The 18816-nt window shown below is 36.1% G+C and overlaps 1 protein-coding gene across 2 annotated transcripts in view; it reads right to left on the reverse strand.

Moving 5' to 3' along the window:
- Positions 1–18816, reverse strand: part of CENPW (centromere protein W) — a 215124-nt gene that overhangs the window by 172897 nt on the left and 23411 nt on the right. The window lies entirely within an intron of this gene.

An 18816-nucleotide genomic window follows, 5' to 3' on the forward strand; every position in this document is an offset into this window, starting at 1 on the left:
TATTAGCATTTATTCAATCTCTTTCTTACCCTTTTCATCTTCTTTCCAGGTGAAATGTCAGCTAAGCAACTGATACAAAGAAAAGACACACCTAAAACCCAAATGACTATGATGGCCTCCAAATACATCAACCAAGTAAGCAATGTCCCACACATTATCCCTCAGACAGCTGAAACTCATTAGTTTCTTTGGGCAGTCCTATAAATATGTCCTCCACCTAAACATGAACAATAGGTCCTGACCTTAGTCAGAAAACTGACAACCAAATGTCCTGTGTGCTATCCATCTGTGGTATTCACGACGACAACAAGAACCACTTCAAAAAACGTATGTGGCATTTGATAAAATAGAAGGTGTTGGAAGGAAGAGACCATCAGTTCAGTAAAATTAAATCCAGCTGTGAGGCACTGAAGCCAGGCTATCTGTAAATCGCCTTTTCCCCCTGCCCTGTACATTATAGCAATCTACTACAGATCACAAGAGCACGGCCAAAAGCCATATGTTTGGCATCATATGAAAAGCATCTGGTATTTTTTAAGATACAACTAAAAATGTTGAAAAAACAATAAAACAACTGTTATTCACTTAATGCTTGTGCTTATATCTTAGGTCATAGACGGTTTTATGACAAATAAACAGTTGTATAAAGTCTCAGTTTAGTCACCTTCCTTCATACATTTCCTTCCTTAGTGAATTACACTTTTGTCTTTTCTTTTGGCCTGGTCTGAGTGTCCCTTTGTGCTACAGTAGATGATGAAACATTGCTGTATAAGCAGAATGAAGCTATCTTTTAAGGTAGATTCAGCCAAATAGTCTACAAGGCCATAAATATTATTTACACTCAATTCTGTTTACTAAAAGTCAGTCGCAGTCTGGCTAGTATGTTACATAAGGTCTAGAATTCAGGATTACAGTAGAGTAGTAAGGGGAAAACACATGTAGCTGGCACTTTGGAAAGTGGACATGGGCAGCTTTTCTGGCCTAAATATAAACTATCATTCTTGATCAAGTCTATCCTATGAGTTAGAAACTAATTTAGGCATTTTGACAAATATACCTGTTAACTGGTAACGCCAAAGCAGTTTATGTAAACTCAGGAATAGTTAGAAATCTCTTAGTTACTGATTTAGGAAAACACTTAACCCCTTGCTGAAACAAATTAATTATATCGACCGATTCATGTATTCTTTGCGTCTGTCCATACAATACTGCTTAAAATTCTAAGGTAGAAATCATGTTTGCTTTCTCACGTCAGAAGCCAATTCAGGAAATTAGTAATTGCCTTTGAAAGGCATATAATAGAGAGGATGGCAAAAATATGATGGCTTTTTAGAAAACTACAATTTAAAAAATGTCAACTTACCTTTATAAAATTGGCATATAATTTCCAAAATCAAGGTACACTGCATATGAAACACCACATTTATAATTATTGAGTACTTCTAACCATTCTTTCTTACTTCAGAATTGCACTTTTCATTGTGATTTATTTTTGAGAGTAGCTAGTATGTGGTCTGGTCTGCAGACATGTAGATTTCATATCCAACAAGACTATAATAAAAATAACAATAAAGGTGGAGATTAGTTAAGATAAGTTCTCAGGAAAAAGTAGAAAGGCTTGGAGTTTATTTTATAAGGAGAAAACTAGAAAATCACTTCATTAATTTGTCATAAAAATTAAGGATTTATATTCTAGATTTATTATTTCACTGGTCAGTTAACTCTAGTTAACTTCTCTAAATCACTTAGTCATTTAAGAATAACTAATTTATCTGTAGTAAATTATTTTTAAATTAGTGTTCATGTTTAATGATGTAACTACATGGACTAAATTCCTAAAAGTCTGCTTTAACAGAGCACATAATATAATATTTAATTATATTTCTTTCTACCTTGGCACTCCCATGCTACCTTATTCCAATGATAGTACTTATCAAGATAAAATGTATTTACTATAACTAAACTAGGTGTTCTTCTAGCATCAAGCTGATGTCACTCTTCTTTGTGCCCTCAGTGCCTACCTAGAAGAAGCTATCTGGTGGGGCAGTTGAGGGGGAATAAAAAAGGGTGTTGAATAAAAAAAGAAACTATTTGAAAACAAAAGAAGCTGATAAATTTGGAGGCTGCTTCTCTAGTGTACATTGCACAACTATTTCATCTCTTTAAAGACATAAACCCTAATCTGTGCCAATTTGTGAAACACAAACCCGTTAAAATGGCTGAAGGCACAGTGGACAGGAATATGCTAATAATCCAAAGAGCAACAGAAGATCACTAATGGAAGTAATGACCATTAAGTTCCAAGCAAGGAGCCTGATATAGTCAAATAGTACTGGGCATGTTCAATAATGCACTTTACCGTACGAGTTATAGATCAGTCACTGCTAATTTGGTGAGAGGATGGAACATGGCAGTAGATTAACAACATTCCCCTCACAGAGATATTCTCTCTCCATTTACATACATGGAAGTTTGTGTTATAACTGAGAGACAGTAAATAGTCTGACTGAGGTAGATGTTACAAGTGGGAAAGAAAGTAGCCTGTGTTCCCTCCCTGACCATATGGGTTAGATTTGACCTCTTACTCCTAAATGACAGAAGGCCAAGCAAAAAATAATTGGACCCAATGTAGATCATCTGCATAACTAAAAAGATCAAATTGTATAGAATGGTTTCAAATAACAACTCCGACTAATCCCGAAACTCACTCCCAAGGATAATTCCTTTTATCTTTTATAATATTCCATATTTCAAAAGAATACATTTCTACTCTCATGGTTTATGAATTTTAGGCATTATCAATTGATTTCTGGTTATCTGAAAGCTTAGCTTACTTATTGAACTAATCTCTTATTCTGCTTTTCAATACGAATGTATTTGCCTGTTTTCATACTGCTATAAAGAATTGCTTAAGAATCAGCCATTTATAAAGAAAAGAGATTTAATTTACTCATTGTTCAGCATGGCTGGAGAGACTTCAGCTTACAATAATGGCAGAAAGCGAAGGGGAAGCAAGGCACTTTCTTCAAAAGGCAGCAGGAAGGAGAAGTGCCAAGCATATGAGAAAGAGCCCTTCATCAAACTGTCAGATCTCATGAGAACTCACTCTCAGGAGAACAGCATGGGTAAAATGCCCCCATGATTCAATTACCTTCACCTGATCTCTCCCTTGACACATGGGGATATGGGAACTATAATGAAAGATGAGATATGGGTAGGGACACAAAGTCTAACTATACCAATGAATAAGCAGTATTTTAGGTCTTCTTTAGTACATTTTAAGTTATGTATTTCTTCATTTATTCCTTGTTTCATCAACCAAAAAGTATCTCTCAAAGGACATGAGTTTGTTCTCTTTTATGGCTATACAGTATTCCATTGTATATGCACCACATTTTCTTTATCCAGTCTTCTATTAATAGGCATTTAGGTTAATTTCATGTCTTTGCTATTGTGAAGAGCACTCTGATGAACATACGTGTACACATGTATTCATGATAGAACAATTTCTATTTCCTTGGGTATATACCCAGTAATGGGATTGCTGGGTTGAATGGTAGTTCTGTTTTTAGCTTTTTGAGAAATTGCCACGCTCCTTTCCACAATGGATAAACTAATATACACTTCCACCAAAAGTGTATTAGCATTCCCTCTTTGCAACATTGTCAGCACCTGTTATTTTTTAACTTTTTAAAAATAACCATTCTGACTGGTATGAGATGGTATCTGATGGTGGTTTTGATTTACATTTCTTTAATCAGTCATATTGAGTTTTCATATGCTTCTTCACCCAATGTGTGTATTCATTTGAAAATTGTCTGTTGATGTCCTTTACCCACTTTTTAATGGGGTGTTTTTTCTTGTAAATTTGTTTAAGTTCCTTATAGATGCTGGATATTAGATCTTTGTCAGATGCATAGTTTGCAAAGATTTTTCTCCCATTCTGTAGTTTGTTTACTCTATTGATAGCTTCTTTTGCTGTACGGAAGATCTTTCATTTAATTAGATTCCATTTGTCAGTGTTTGCTGCTGTTGTGATTGCTTTGGTATCTTCATCATTAAATCTTTGCCAGTTCCTATGTCCAGCATGATATTGCCTATGTTGTCTTCCAGGGTTTTTATAGCTTTAGGTTTTAAGTTTTTTATCCAACCGGAGTTGATTTTTGTATATGGTGTAAAAAAGGGGTCCAGTTTCAAAAGTGCTATAAATTTCCCTCTTAACACTTCTTAGCTGTGTCCCAGAGATTCTGGTATGTTCTATCTTTACTGTCATTAATTTCAACAAACTTCTTGATTTCCGCCTTAATTTCACTATTTACTCAAAAGTCACTCAGGAGCAGGTTGTTCAATTTTGATGTAATTGTATGGCTTTGAGTGATTTTCTTCATCTTGAATTCTATTTTTATTGCACTATGGTCCAAGAGAATGGTTGGTATGATCTCAGTTCTTCTGCATTTGCTGAAGATTGTTTTATGTCTGATTGTGTGGTCAATTCCAGAGTATGTTTCCTGTACACGTGAGAATAATCTATATTCTGTTGTTTTTGGGTGGAGAACTCTGCAGATGTCTGTCAGGTCCATTTGTTGGGCTCAGGTCCTGAATATCATTAATTTTCTGCCTTGATAATCTGTCTTATACTGTCAGTGGTTTGTTGAAGCCTCCTAGTATTACTGTCCAGGAGTCTAAATCTCCTTAAAGATCTCTAAGAATTTGCTTTATGAATATGGGTGCTCCTGTGTTGGGTGCATATGTATTTAGGATAATCAGGTCTTATTGCTGAATTGCTCTCTTAATCATTATGTAATGCCAATGTTCTTTCTAAATTTTGTTGGTTTAAGGTATTTTTTGTCCGAAATTAGGATTGCAACCCCTGCTGTTTTTTTCTTTTTTTCCATTTTCTTGGTAGATTTTTCTCCACCCCTTTATTTTGAGCCTATGGGTGTCACTGCATGTCAAGTGGGTTTCTTAAAGACAACATCCCATTCGGTTTCACTTCTTTATCCAGCTTTCTACTCTGTGCCTGTCAAGTGGGGGCATTTAGCCTGTTTACATTCAAGGTTAGTATTGATATGCATGGATTTAATCCTGTCATTATATCAATAGCTGGTTATTATTTGCGTGGTTGCTTTATGGTGTCACTAGTCTATGTACTGAAGTGTGTTTTTGTAGTGGCTGGTAATGGTCTTTTCTTTCCATATTTAGTGCTTCTTTCAGGATCTCTTGTAAGGGATGTTGGTGGGAACAAATTCCCTCAGCATTTGCTTGTGTGAAAAGAATCTTATGTCTCATTCATTTATGAAGCTTATTTTGACTGTATATAACATTCTTAGTTGGAATTTCTTTTCATTACCAATGTTGAATATAGGTCCCCAAACTCTTCTGGCTTGTGGGTTTTCTGCTGAGAGGTCTGCTGTTTAGTCTGATCAACCTCCCTTTGTAGATAACCTGTCCCTTCTCTTTAGCAGCTTTTAACATTTTTTTTCTTCATTTAAACCTTATAGAAGCTGATGATTATGTGTCTTGGGGATCATCTTCTTATAAAGTGTTTTTGCAAGAATTCTCTGCATTTCCTGAATTTAAATGTTGGTCTCTCTAGCTAGGTTGGGGATATTCGCATGGATGATAACCTGAAATACAATTTCCAAGTTGCTTCCATTCTCCCTCTCTTTCAGAGACACAAATGAGTTATTGACTTGTCTCTTCACATAATCCCATACTTCTTGGAGGTTTCAGTAATTCTTTTTGATTTTTTTTTTCTTTATTCTTGTTAACTGTCTTATTTCAGAAATCAGTCTTTAAGCTCTGAAATTCTTTCCTCGGCTTGGTCTATCCTGCTGTTAATACTTGTGATTGCATTATATATGTTAAAACATGTGCTCTGAATGGAGATCCCCCCCTAAACAGGCTTTGTGTGAGCAACATGGCTGTTTACTTCACCTGGGTGCAGGTGGGCTGAGTCCAAAAAGAGAGTCAGCGGAGGACAGTGGGATGGGAGTTGGTTTTATAGGCTTGGGGTAGACAGTGGAAAGTTACAGATTAGGGTAGTTTTGGTAAGCTGGGAGGGGGTCGGTCTAGTCTGGAGTTATGAGGTTGACCAAGGTCAGTTACAAAGTCCAATTGCCTAATCACTTGGGGCAGGAAGAAGAAACAATAGAGAATGCCTCAGAGTTAATTAGGCACCACAGGGGTTGATCATTTCTTCCCCTTTTCCTGGTGTTACAGTTACTTCAGATTTTCCAGGAACTCATCTGGAGTGTTCGTGCAGGTCACAGAGGTTACCATGGCATCGTTGGCATCATCAGTCAGCCTAAAAGACTACAATATAATTTTTGTGGTGTGTTTCTCAGTTCTATCAGGTCAGTTACATTATTTTCTACACTGGCTATTTTTTTCTGTCAGCCCTTTATCATTTTATTGTGATTCTTAACTCCCTTAGATGGGTTTCAATATTCTCCTAGGTTTCAATCATCTTTGTTCCTATCCATATTCTGAATTCTATTTCTGCCATTTCAGCCATCTCAGACCAGTTAAGAACTTTTGCTGGAGAACTAGTGCAATTGTTTGGAGGAAAGAAGGAACTCTGGCTTTCTAAGTTGTCAAGATTTCTCGTGCTGGTTCTTTCTCACCTCTGTGGGCTTATGTGCTTTCATGTTTGGCAGCTGCTGTCCTTTAAATATTTTTTTGATCCCATTTAAAACCTTTAGGTTTTTTTTCTTTAGATGGATTTTCACTCATCACCCAGGCTGGAGTGATCTCGGCCCACTGCAACCTCCTCCCAGGTTCAAGCAATTCTCCTGCCTCAGCTGGGATTACAGGCATGGGCCCCCACACCCAGCTTTTTTTTTTTTCCTTTTTGTATTTTTAGTAGAGACAGGTTTGACTATATTGGTCTGGCTGGTCTGGAACTTCTGACCTCCGATAATCCACCCACCTTGGCCTCCCAAAATGCTGGGATTACAGGCATGAACCACCACGACCAGCAAGACCTTCAGGGTTTGATTGTGGTATGAGGTGGGTTCAGTCGACTGGCTTCATTTCTGGAAGATTTAGGGAGCCAAGGTTCAGCTCAGGACTTCTGAACTGTGTGCTCTAACTTCAGGGGACTAGTATTGAGCCCTGGTTTTGTGCTCTGGCTCCTCTAGGTTAGGAACTTGCTGTATTGGCAGGGCCAAGATGCTCCTGGACCACTGGTCACAATACTGCAATGGGTGGTGCCAGCCAAAGCACTTCATAGGCCAGTGACAGTGGGATCCGTATGTATTCACGTGTCAGCAGAAGCAGCAGAGTGGCAGGGTGCATGCTGGTTGGCTGGCAGCAGGCTGCTAGAGGGTGCTGAGGGGACAGCCTCTATATGGACATTCAGATTGGCTTTTGTTTCAAGAACACAGGGCAAAGAAAGTGGAAAGGCATTCCCTGGGGCTTAAACAATGTTAGTCTTGAGAGTGGATGTTCAGAATATTTAAGGTTATTAGTTGTACTTTCAGAGCTAGACATTGGGTCATGAGAAACAGAGGTAGGTGCTCACATATAGTTTAATAAAAGTGTATATGAGTGCATTTGGGATATCTAATCAACAGCTAGATCTCTAAAGAAATGTAAGGCCCAAGGCTAAGGACTTCTTGCCTAGTAATAAGGGTGATACTGCTGCCAACAACAGAAGTCACTCAGATACCAGTGAAGGTCCTAAGACAACATATTAAAAAAGAATAAATATCATTGTTAAAAACAAAAACATTCAACAATACCTGTTAAAACATGGTAAGGAAGACTTATTAAGGACCATTGAGGGACTACAGCAAAAGGATTTGGCAGTGGGGGAGAACTGGGGTAAGGGGGATTCTTGCTGAAGACAAGCCAGAGTAGTTAGACAACACCTAGGGAATGGTGAAGGATAAATAACTTGATCAAACATTGAGAGTGATCAGATATCAAGTGTGGGAGATGCTTGCTAAATTGGTTTAGCAGGGTTCTTTGCTAAAGCTGGAATTTATAAGAAAGTACAAACACAAGTCTAGGAGAAGGTTCAGAATCCTGGCTAAAGTTCAATCAAGAGAGAATCTTTGTCATTATTAACGCTGACTCTTAAAGGTTTCTATGCATTGCTATTTCAGGAGAAAATAAACAAAATAAAAATTTAAAAATTAATAAATTCAATGAACTCTAAATTGCAAGTTTCATGATGCAGGTTATCATATCTATGAAGGTCACTACTGTATGCCTTGAATACCTGATGCCCAACAGGATCTTTAAAAATTATAAATTAGTGAATAAAATATTTTTATTTTGTCTACTATGCATGATGTGATAAACTAGAATTAAGATGGTGGGTGCCCCCTATCGCTGGCTTCAGGGAGATACCAGAGACCCAAGTCATATGCTGGATTAGAATTTAGCAATCTCTTTATCATTCCTTTCCACAACTTCTGGGATAGCTCAAACTAAAGTACAGGGAGACCCTTCTGCCATGAACAACATTAGACATAACAGCAGAGCCACTGCTCATTACTAAGGTCATAGGTGAATTTCAGGGTTAAGTTAACACCAGATCTGAGTTCTCATTACTTTCAATTCAATACACAATTTGAAAGCAAGCCAGTTAATCTGAAAGGATATGCTTCAGTACTATAACAGCCTTTTCCAGCTTTAGCTTGGACTTTGGTTCCCATTCTGCTTCTGCTCCCAAGCTGAAATCAACTTTGAGTGTCTGTTCCAAATTGGAGTTGTGCCATAAACATTTCCCCTGGCAAGTCACTTTAGTGATGAACTTTAAGGGTTGGTGGCACAACCCGTGAACTTAATCTGGATGGGTCATTTGGAACTGGTAATGAAGCTAGGTTCAATCTATCAGCTGCCAAACTTGGATTGAAATATTTAAATTCATCCAAACTTCAGATAATTTATAGGAACTTTATAAAAAGAAACAAAAAATAAAAATAAAAATTGTTGCAACAAAATGAAACACATCTTTGGAAAATGCCTACCTTTATAGTTCTCAAAGATTATACTTTTCATGAAATTATACTTCAATTCATTTCATTTTTCTTTTTCCAGAATAATCACATGTACATGGATTCCCAGACCAGGTAATTACATGAACATGTCAACTCATTTAATGACAGCATGGAGTTTTTACCAGTTATGCATAAATAGTGTATTTGTACAACTGGAAGTGATTTGCAACAACTTTGACTTATCAAGCAATACTAAGTTTAGACCTGACAAATATTAGTAAAATGTTGGATGCGATTCAGACCACATTGGTTGGAGTAAACCAGTATAGTTTGCAGGGGAAGCAGAGGGTTAGTAGCATAATAAAAATCAAGAGCATTAAATTCTCCTAAAGGGCCAGACTGACAGCACTGGAGGCCAATATCTTGCCTTTATTCCCAAAGCATGTATAACACCAGCTTCACACTCAAGTATTAGTAAGATTTCTTCTAGTGTTCCAATAAACTCAACCATTTTCCATGAAAGAATGCTTTATATATATTAAAGAAAAGAGCCTCCACCTCATAATTTAAAATTTAATCTTAAAATTTCTTACCAAAAGAAACAATTATTTCCTGAGATTACAAAAACCTCCACTGTGAGTTTAAAGCACTTGGAGCTCCTTAGAGAAAAGAAAATATGTCTGTAAGACACATTCCCCACAGAAAGGGTTTGGTCCAAGGTGGGTGCTCCACCTATGCTTATGGAGTAAATTTATTAGTTAATATACTAATTTTTCAGCATTAACTTTAAAAAATTTCAATCAGAGTTAAGAGTTCACACATTTCATAACTAGTACACAAAGGCCAGATACTGAAGTGCCAATTATCTACCCAAAAAAATGTTGACTGAGACAATACAATGTATGTTTTACAATGTAATATTTTATTCTATATGCAATTATAAGGTTAAATTCTTTAAGTTTCTATACACAATATTTCCATTTACAATACTAGTGGCCAATCTTTCCTGCTTCTTCTTTATTCAGACTTATTTCTACGTTATTTTTTCATAAAGAATATGAAGTATATTTTCTTTTTCTCTAAAGAGTGCAGGTATGGGAATAAGGAATATTTTCAAATTGTCACATAAACGTGTCTGACATTCTGCATTCTATAAATCTCATTGTGTGCACACAGCTCTCATCCTCCTGTTCTAGACTTTAGGTTATACCTTCCACAAAAGATTAATTACCATTGCCTGTTTTATGTACCCAAGGTGCTCTGGGCAATGTATCACAGTAAGAATGAGTTCTAAAGCAGTATGATAAAGTATCTTACCATCACAGCTTTACATTAGTTGGGGACAGAGTGCTCACAACCAGTACATTTTTTTTTTTTTTTTTTTAATTTCTGCCTACACTGATTAAAGTTAATACTAGGGGGAAAAAAAAAAAAAAAACCCTCAAGGGACATTTTAACTTTAATGGTCCTTTTATGTGTGGTTATAGCAAAGTGTAAAACTACTAAAATGAAGTTGTTGTACCATGGTTTTATGGTACAATAACCATTACCCGAGAATTGCATCCATGATGGAAAATTCTACAAGTTATTAATTATCTTGTGCTCTTCAGCAGAAAAATACTAAATGAATATGTAAATAATTGTATCAATGTATAGAATCATTAGTAGCCATTTGACAAATGCTTGAGCTGCAAAAAGCACAAATCAACTAGAAATAACAGCACTTACCACACATTCTAGCAAGGTCAACAATTGGAAGTATTTTGGTGGAAAAGTTACGTTTCTGTTTTCTTTCAACTAAAGTAGAAGATAATTTGTAGCATTCAGACCCTAAGGGTGCTGCATAAAGCCAAGCTGTGGCTAATTTGGAGTTTTAAAGATGGGAGAGTTTCCCCTGGTTATTTCAAACCATTTCCCCCTTTGAAAGCGTTCTTAAGCAAATGTTTACCTTGTCATCATGTGTAACTTGGGCAATATGTTCTGAGTATTATGGGGTTATGTGTTCCCTACTGTGGGTTATTCACAAAACTTCCTCTAGTTGTTGTGCAAAGCAAGTTACTGTGAAGGTTCTCCAAGGTTCTGGTTGATTTGCGTTTGGAATAAGTCTTTTGTTGTTACTTGCTCTCTGACAGAGGGACTGGAAAATTATCTGGACTTTGGAACAGACTTTGTGATATTTGGATAATGCTCTCAAAGTGATTGGTGTATTAGCATGTGGTTTACTTATGCAAAACAAGTCAAAAGATGAATTTAAAATACATTTCTTAAAAGTCTGAGTTTTTTGAAGTCACTAACAGTCCCAATTTTATTGTATAACTGACTCATATTGACTCAAAAATCTAACAAGACACTTAATTATCACCTTCTTCAATATGAGTTTAGCAACACTGCAGATATGGTTTCTTTCTTCCCCACAAACATGTAACAAAAGGATAGTTTATTTAAGAATCACATCTTAAAAACTAAGTAAACAGTGATACCACTTGTCTGCCACTATATTTTGCCAAGGACTAAAAGTTTTTGAATAGCAGCACCACAAATCTAACTCAATTCTATAGTGACTAATTCTGGTCTTTTTTCTACGTAATAGGATGCTGGGTAGTAAACTGCTGAATATGTAAAATAGTGAACAGTTAATTAGGGTATACACATTTTCATTAAAGAATACAACCTTTTATTTAAATTGTGAGGATCTCTCTAACTGTATAACTCCAGTTAAAAATAGCAGTATAAATTTGATACCCAATGTGAATAGAGGTCTGGGTCAAAGGACTCTCCAGCTCTCCCCAATTTCTTTACTCTCTATTCTCTACACACTACTAGAATAAAGATGCTGCATTCTTTTATCACAGCTTTCTCTTAACCCCAGAATCTACAAATGAAATAATTAAAGAAATTATTTAATTGATATGAAGGGAAAACTGGATATCACCCTTACCTAAAGATGTGTGCACACAGGATGAATTCACCTGAATGACTTTGCAAAATGAGAACCAATGCCCCAACTGCAGCCCCATTCCTCATAATGCTGGAACACCAGGGTGCCCCCATCAGCACAAGGCACCTCTGTGCTCTTCTCTCCTTTTATCAATCAATATCACATTATTCACCATGTGGAATACTTTTTTTGGTGCAAAATCCTATGATTAAGGGAAACTATTATGTGCCCTTCAGTTTGCCCTTAGGGAATATTTATGCATTTTAATACGCATCTAAAAATATGATTTGTGATTAGTCACAGAAATTCTGACAAATGTGCATTCCTAAGTAATGCCCAGTTCCAGGACTTCAGCTACAGCACCTGGTCTGGTTCTGCTCTCCTGGCTGTTCTCAACCACTGTCCTGTCAACTCTACTACGGTTATTAGAGGATCTAGCTGCCTCCTGAGTTGCTACCTGTAAATAGTAATGACTGAAATGACAAGAGAGCCCTGCTGTTCCTAATGTTGTAATACAATTCCTTATTAGGGATATGTCCTTAGAACAGCACAAGACTAGAGACAGTTGGAATCTCAAGTCAGGAACATGTTGACCTTGATGCCCACTCTATCTTAGCAGGATGATGGGCTGCCTGACACACTTATCCACCTTGGTCCCAAGCAGGAACCCAGGATGTGGAAGATAAAAATTTTTAACCTAGGAAGACAGAAATTGTTCAGCTATACATGCAAAGATGCACCAAGATTTTATTTCCATTCATTCATTAATTTATTCATTCATTCACCTCAGTATCAAGTAAGACTCTTGCTTGATGCTGGTGTGAGTGAATGAATAAAGCACAGCCAAATACAAACTAGGTTAGTGTCTCAGCCAGTTCCATCTTCAGGACATGCATGTCATGTTTACTGATGTATTCCTTTGATGAGCAACTATATTTTGAGACTTTTCCATGGCCAACTAAGGCTATAATGATAACCAGGTTGACAAGCCCCTGCACAGGAAAGAGAGAGACCATGATCAAAATCTTTTAAATTTCCTAAGCTGGGTAAATTAGAAAAAAACTAGCCTCTACATATATCTCCTCAAAGGAGTAAAGGATTAGAAACTCAAGTCTATTCATGAATGGAAATAAGATGGCCTTTATAAGGCCTGAATATAACTAAAGTAATCAAGAGTGTAAGAAAAAAACAAAAGCAGGAAGAAATGACATATAAAAGATACAGGAGAGGAATAAGGGCAAGAGCATTAGAGAAAGAAGTAAAACAGGAGAAAAGGGGGCTAGAGGCAGAACAGGTGAAGAGCTGTGATGCCCAAGCCATGCCCTCACCAGCCATTGCACTGAATTAAGAGAAAAAAAGGCAACATGTGGAGAGCAAAGATGGGAAAGACAAAAGGGTAAGAGGCAGAAAACATCAAACTCTTTACCAACTCCACCATTTAACCTAATTCAGGTTGCCATCATCACCATGGACTATTGCAGTGGTGTTTTGTCATCTTCCTGACCTCTGCTGAGCTATAGTTTTTTCTACCCAGAATAAAAATAACCCCCATAAAAGGTAAATTATAATCCTGTCACACACTCCTCACAACATTCGAATACCTTGCTTTCCCACTGAGAATAAAATTCAAACTCCTTATTACAGTTTCAGAGCTCACACATTATCTGGCCTAATTTACCTCTTCTTCAGCATGCTACAGCAAGGCTGACTTACTTTCTGTTTCTTGAATACACTGGTTTTATTTTCTCTTCATGGCCTTTGTGCTCAGTTGAAACTCTCTCCCACCAAGTATTCTCAAAGCTGGCTTTTCATATTGGAGGTCAGAGTCAAAAGACATTTTAGCTGCATTTAGCTCATAGTAAAACTCAATAAATATTTGCTGAATGAATAAATGAGGTTATAAAAGTGTTGGCATAAAATTAATCTGAGGAGCAAAGATGACTTCGGCAATGAGAATGCTTGTTTCTATAGATGATTTAGGAGTATTTTGTAGAAAAAAAAGACAAACATGTTTTTCCAGGGCACAGAAATAATGCCAATGTATGTAAGAGGAGCACAGGTTTCAGTCTAGTACAATACTTTCAAAATAAGAACAGTTTATGCTTCTTTGGATTTCCTCTGTATTGAGCTACTCATGTAGCTGGTAATAGACAAAGGTGTCAAATAAATGAATGAATGAATGGAATTATTTATATACTTGGAGTTGACTTTAAATTCCAAAATAGAGGCCACTCTAACTACTTGCTTTATTAAGAGTTCACCCTAGACTTTTACTTCACACCATAACTACTGTAAGGTCAAGAATTTTTTTGTTTGTTTGTTTGATGCAGTTTCTTCATTGTGTTGATGCTCTTTACCACTACTAAGAGTTCACTCTAGACTTTTACTTCACACCATAACTACTGTAAGGTCAAGACTTATTTGTTCACAGGAGACATGTATTATAACTCTCTGAGCTGTCAACTCTCATCTCAGTGCTGACAAATGTGATCTCAGTTGCCACAAATCTGCACTCTACCAAGCTTAATCACCAAGAAGGCAAAAATCCCAAGCCATATCTATGCTGTCTTTTCTTACTTATCCTATATTCAAATTAACATGCTGGTTTAGTCTGGCATTAACAAGCTATCAGAAAAAAACATCAAATCTGATGAGAACAAAAAATTCTTCCAAATTAAATTTTCCTGTTTTATTTCCAAACCCAAAGATGGCTCCATTTTAAAGAGCCACTGGCTTTGTTATTGTTAAAGAACATGGTCCCTATTTAGAATTGCATCAGCCTTTAAAAAATCTATTCCTTACACAATTTCATTAGTTCTTTCTGTAGTAATTGACACCTGCAATACTAGCTCTGATAACTAATACTTTGAGTTAACTTTAAAATTTTTATTAGAGTTCTTATTGACCCAATGACACTGTTTTCCTACCAGTACATTTTTGCATATGCTATTCTTCCTAACGGAGGATCCCATAATTCTCCCCCGATCCCTGTGATCTCTAGGCCCAGCTTTTATGACTCAGAAAAAAACCCTTAGCTAATCTTTAGAGAGTACTTCAGTCACCCAAATTGAGAAATTCTCTATTTCTTAGAAGTGCCACAGCAATTAAGGCCTAGACCACTAATCAGGCAATGTGGTAGCTATTCTTCAAAGAGACCCTCCAAGAATGTCTCCCTTCCCTGTCTGTTGTTTCTCACATGAAGAGATGGAGCTTATTCTATCCCGCTCCCTAAACTCGGTGCTGGTTTTGTGACTGCCTGGCCCAACAGAATGTGGTAAAAGTGGGTATTTTGGGAATCCCAACTTTAACTTTCTAACTCTTGGAGGCCTAAACCATGATGTAAGAGGTGCAGGGCCAAAGAGGCCCCATGGAGAGGTTCTCGAGGATGAGACATCTCTGGGAGACTGAGTCCCCTTGGGGGAATCCTTGAGTCCTCAAGTGAGTGAAGAGTCATCTTGAACATTCTAGCCTAGCTATGAGTTGATTGCAAGAGTATGAGAAACTTCAAGTGAACCAGCAGAAGAACTGCCCAGCAGAGCCCCTGCCAGTCCACAGAATCATGAGAAATAATTGCTGTGGTTGTAAGCCATTAAGTTTTAGACTAGTTTGTTATGCAACAATAAACAAACAAAATAGGCAGTTGTGTTAGAAGCACAAATTTTTATGGCTGGAAGGGCTTAACGTCTTAGCAAACGGTCATATGTCTTCAAGTTATTTTCTGTTATTTGTTCAAACTGTAAACTTCTTAAGGAGACAGAATGTGTTTTAATGTTTTATATATGCCTCTCTCAAGCACAGTGCCTTAAAAATAGCACACTGTGAAATAATATTTAATAACTTAGCCACAGAATAAATACTTTAGAGTCCCATCTAATTTATTTTGGTTCCTGGAAGCTTTAGAGTAATATAAATTTTGTTATAAAATCATTTACAAGATTTCAGAATCTGAAACATTATGCTATCATTTATATCTTGTACATTTATTATTTTCCATATGTGAAGAAGCATTAATATATATTCAACTATAGTAATATAAAAAGAAAATATAATTACTTTGAGCTTTCCCTTAGAAAGCTAAGTAGAAAAATGACTCAGTTGCATCCATAAACAAAGCAACATTTCAAATTCCAAATGACTGAGGCTAACATTTTATTTTATTACTCCAGGGCATAGAATCTGTATTACTAGTAATGTCCCAAAGCACTTTAGAGGACTTATGTGAGTAGCAATGAAATGATTACATTTCCAGAAAGGACACTTAGCAAGTTTATTGCAGGTTTTTTTCTGTACTTCTTCACTGACTCAATCTTTTGGCTAGACATTATAACTCCTTCTGAATCACTGGAGGCTTGTTCAAAAAATATTTCAAATAACCATGTACCTTCAGGGCCTCATTCTTAAAACCTTCAGGAATATTTCAGCAATTTCATAATCTTATGGGCTAATTACCTTTAGCTATACAATTTTGCACCTACATCACATATTGTCTGAGGAATAAAGTATACTAACTATACCTGATAATAATCTTGCTACACTCATTTCCTATCACAGAAGTGTTACAAGTATTCTGGATCCTTCATTTAATTTAAAGGCTTACCTTCAGATAATAAAATGATATTCAATTTTGAAAAGATAATTTAAAATGTTAGAAATTGAAACTATAAACACAGAATATAAACCAAAATTTTAAAGATGTTAAAACTATATACTTATATAATATTTTTCTATGCATACATTGGTCCTTAAAGCACATGAATTTTCTACATTTTCTTGCTGGTGTCATCTGGGTTTCCTCTAGTTACCCAGTCTGAGAAAGAAATATAAGATCAGAATAATAGTAAACACCTCAAGAAACTAGAGAAACAAGAACTAACTAAACCCAAACCCAGCAGAAAAAAAGAAATAACAAAGATCAGAGCAGAACTAAATGAAATTGAAACAAAATAACAATACAAAAGATAAATGAAACAAAAAACTCATTCTTTGATAAGGTAAATAAAATTGATAGACCATTAGTGAGATTAACCAAGAAAAGAAGAGAGAAGATCCAAATAAGCTCAATTAGAAATGAAACAAGATTTATTACAACCAATACTGCAGAAACACAAAGGATCATTCAAGGCTACTATGAACATCTTTACACACATAAACTAGAAAATACAGAGGATAAGGAATTCTTGGAAATATACAACACTTCTAGATTAAACCAGGAAGAAACAGAAACTCTGAACGGACCAATGACAGTGAGATTGAAATGGCACTTTTTAAAATGCCAACAAAAAAAGTCCAGGACCAGATGGATTCACAGATGAATTCTATCAGACATTCAAAGAATTGTTACCAATCTTATTGACATTATTCTATGAGATAGAGAAAGAGGGAATCCTCCCTAAATCATTCTGTGAAGCCAGTATTACCCTAATACCAAAATCAGGAAAGAACGTAACAAAAAAAGAAAACTACAGACTAATATCTCTGATGAATATAGACGCAAAAATCCTGAACAAAATATTAGCTAACCAAATCCAACAGCATATTAAAAAGATAATCCACCATGATCAACTGGGTTTCATACCAGGGATGCAGGGGCAATTTAACATATGCAAGTCAATAAATGTGATGCAACATGTAAACAGAATTAAAAACAAAACTCATATGATATATTAATAGATGCAGGGAAAAAAACGACAAAATCCAGTATTCCTTTATGATTAAAACCCTCAGCAAAATCACCGTAAAAGGGACCTACCTTAAGATCATAAAAGCTATCTATGACAAACCCACAGCCAACATAATACTGAACAGGAAAAAGTTGAAAGCATTTCCCCTGAGAAGTGGAACAAGACAAGGACACCCATTCTTTCCACTTATATTCAATATAGTACTGAAGTCCTAGCTAAAGCAATCAGACAAGGTAAAGAAATAAAGTGCATCCAAATCAGTTAAGAGTAATGTCAAACTCATTTGCCGATGATATGACCGTATACCTAGAAAACCCTAAAGACTCCCCTAAAAAGCTCCTAGAACTGATAAACGAAATCAGCAACGTTTCAGGATACACAATTAATGTACACAAATCAGTAGCTCTGCTATACACCAAGAGTGACAAAGCTGAGAATAAAATTTAAAACTCAGCCCCTTTTACAAAAGCTGCAAAAATAAAAAATAAAATACTTAGGAATATATCTAACCAAAAAGGTGAAAGACCTCTACAAGGAAAACTTCAAAACACTCATGAAGGAAATCACAGATGACACAAATGGAAATACATCCCATGCTTACGGATGGGTAGAATCAAGATTCTACCCATAAACACATCCCATGCTTATGGATGGGTGAAAATGACAAATTCATTGCAAAACATCATCTACAAATTCAATGCAATTCTCATCAAAATACCACCATCATTCTTCACAGAACTAGAAAAAACAATACTAAAATTCGTATGGAACCAAAAAAAAAAAAAAAAAAAAAGAAAGAAAGAAAAAAAAAAAGAAAATCTCAAACAGCCAAAGCAAAACTAAGCAAAAAGAACAAATCTGAAGGCATCACAATACCTAATTTTAAACTGTACTATAAGGTCATAGTTGCCAACATAGCATGGTATTGGTCTAAAGTAGGCACAAGACCAGTGGAACAGAATAGAGAACCTGGAAACAAAGCCAAATACTTAAAAGCATACAAAAACATAAAGTGGGGAAAGGACACCCTATTCAACAAAGGGTGCTGGAATAATTGGCAAGTCACAGGTAGAAGAATGAAACTGGATCCTCATCTCTCATGTTATATAAAAATCAACTCAAGATGGATCAAAGACTTAAATCTAAGACCAGAAACCATAAACATTCTAGAAGATAACATCAAAAAAAAACCCTTCTAAACGTTGGTTTAGGCAAATACTTCACCACCAAGAACCCAAAAGCAAAT

This window comes from Saimiri boliviensis, chromosome 4 (assembly GCF_048565385.1).
Source record: "Saimiri boliviensis isolate mSaiBol1 chromosome 4, mSaiBol1.pri, whole genome shotgun sequence".
In the NCBI taxonomy this organism is placed as follows: domain Eukaryota; kingdom Metazoa; phylum Chordata; class Mammalia; order Primates; family Cebidae; genus Saimiri; species Saimiri boliviensis.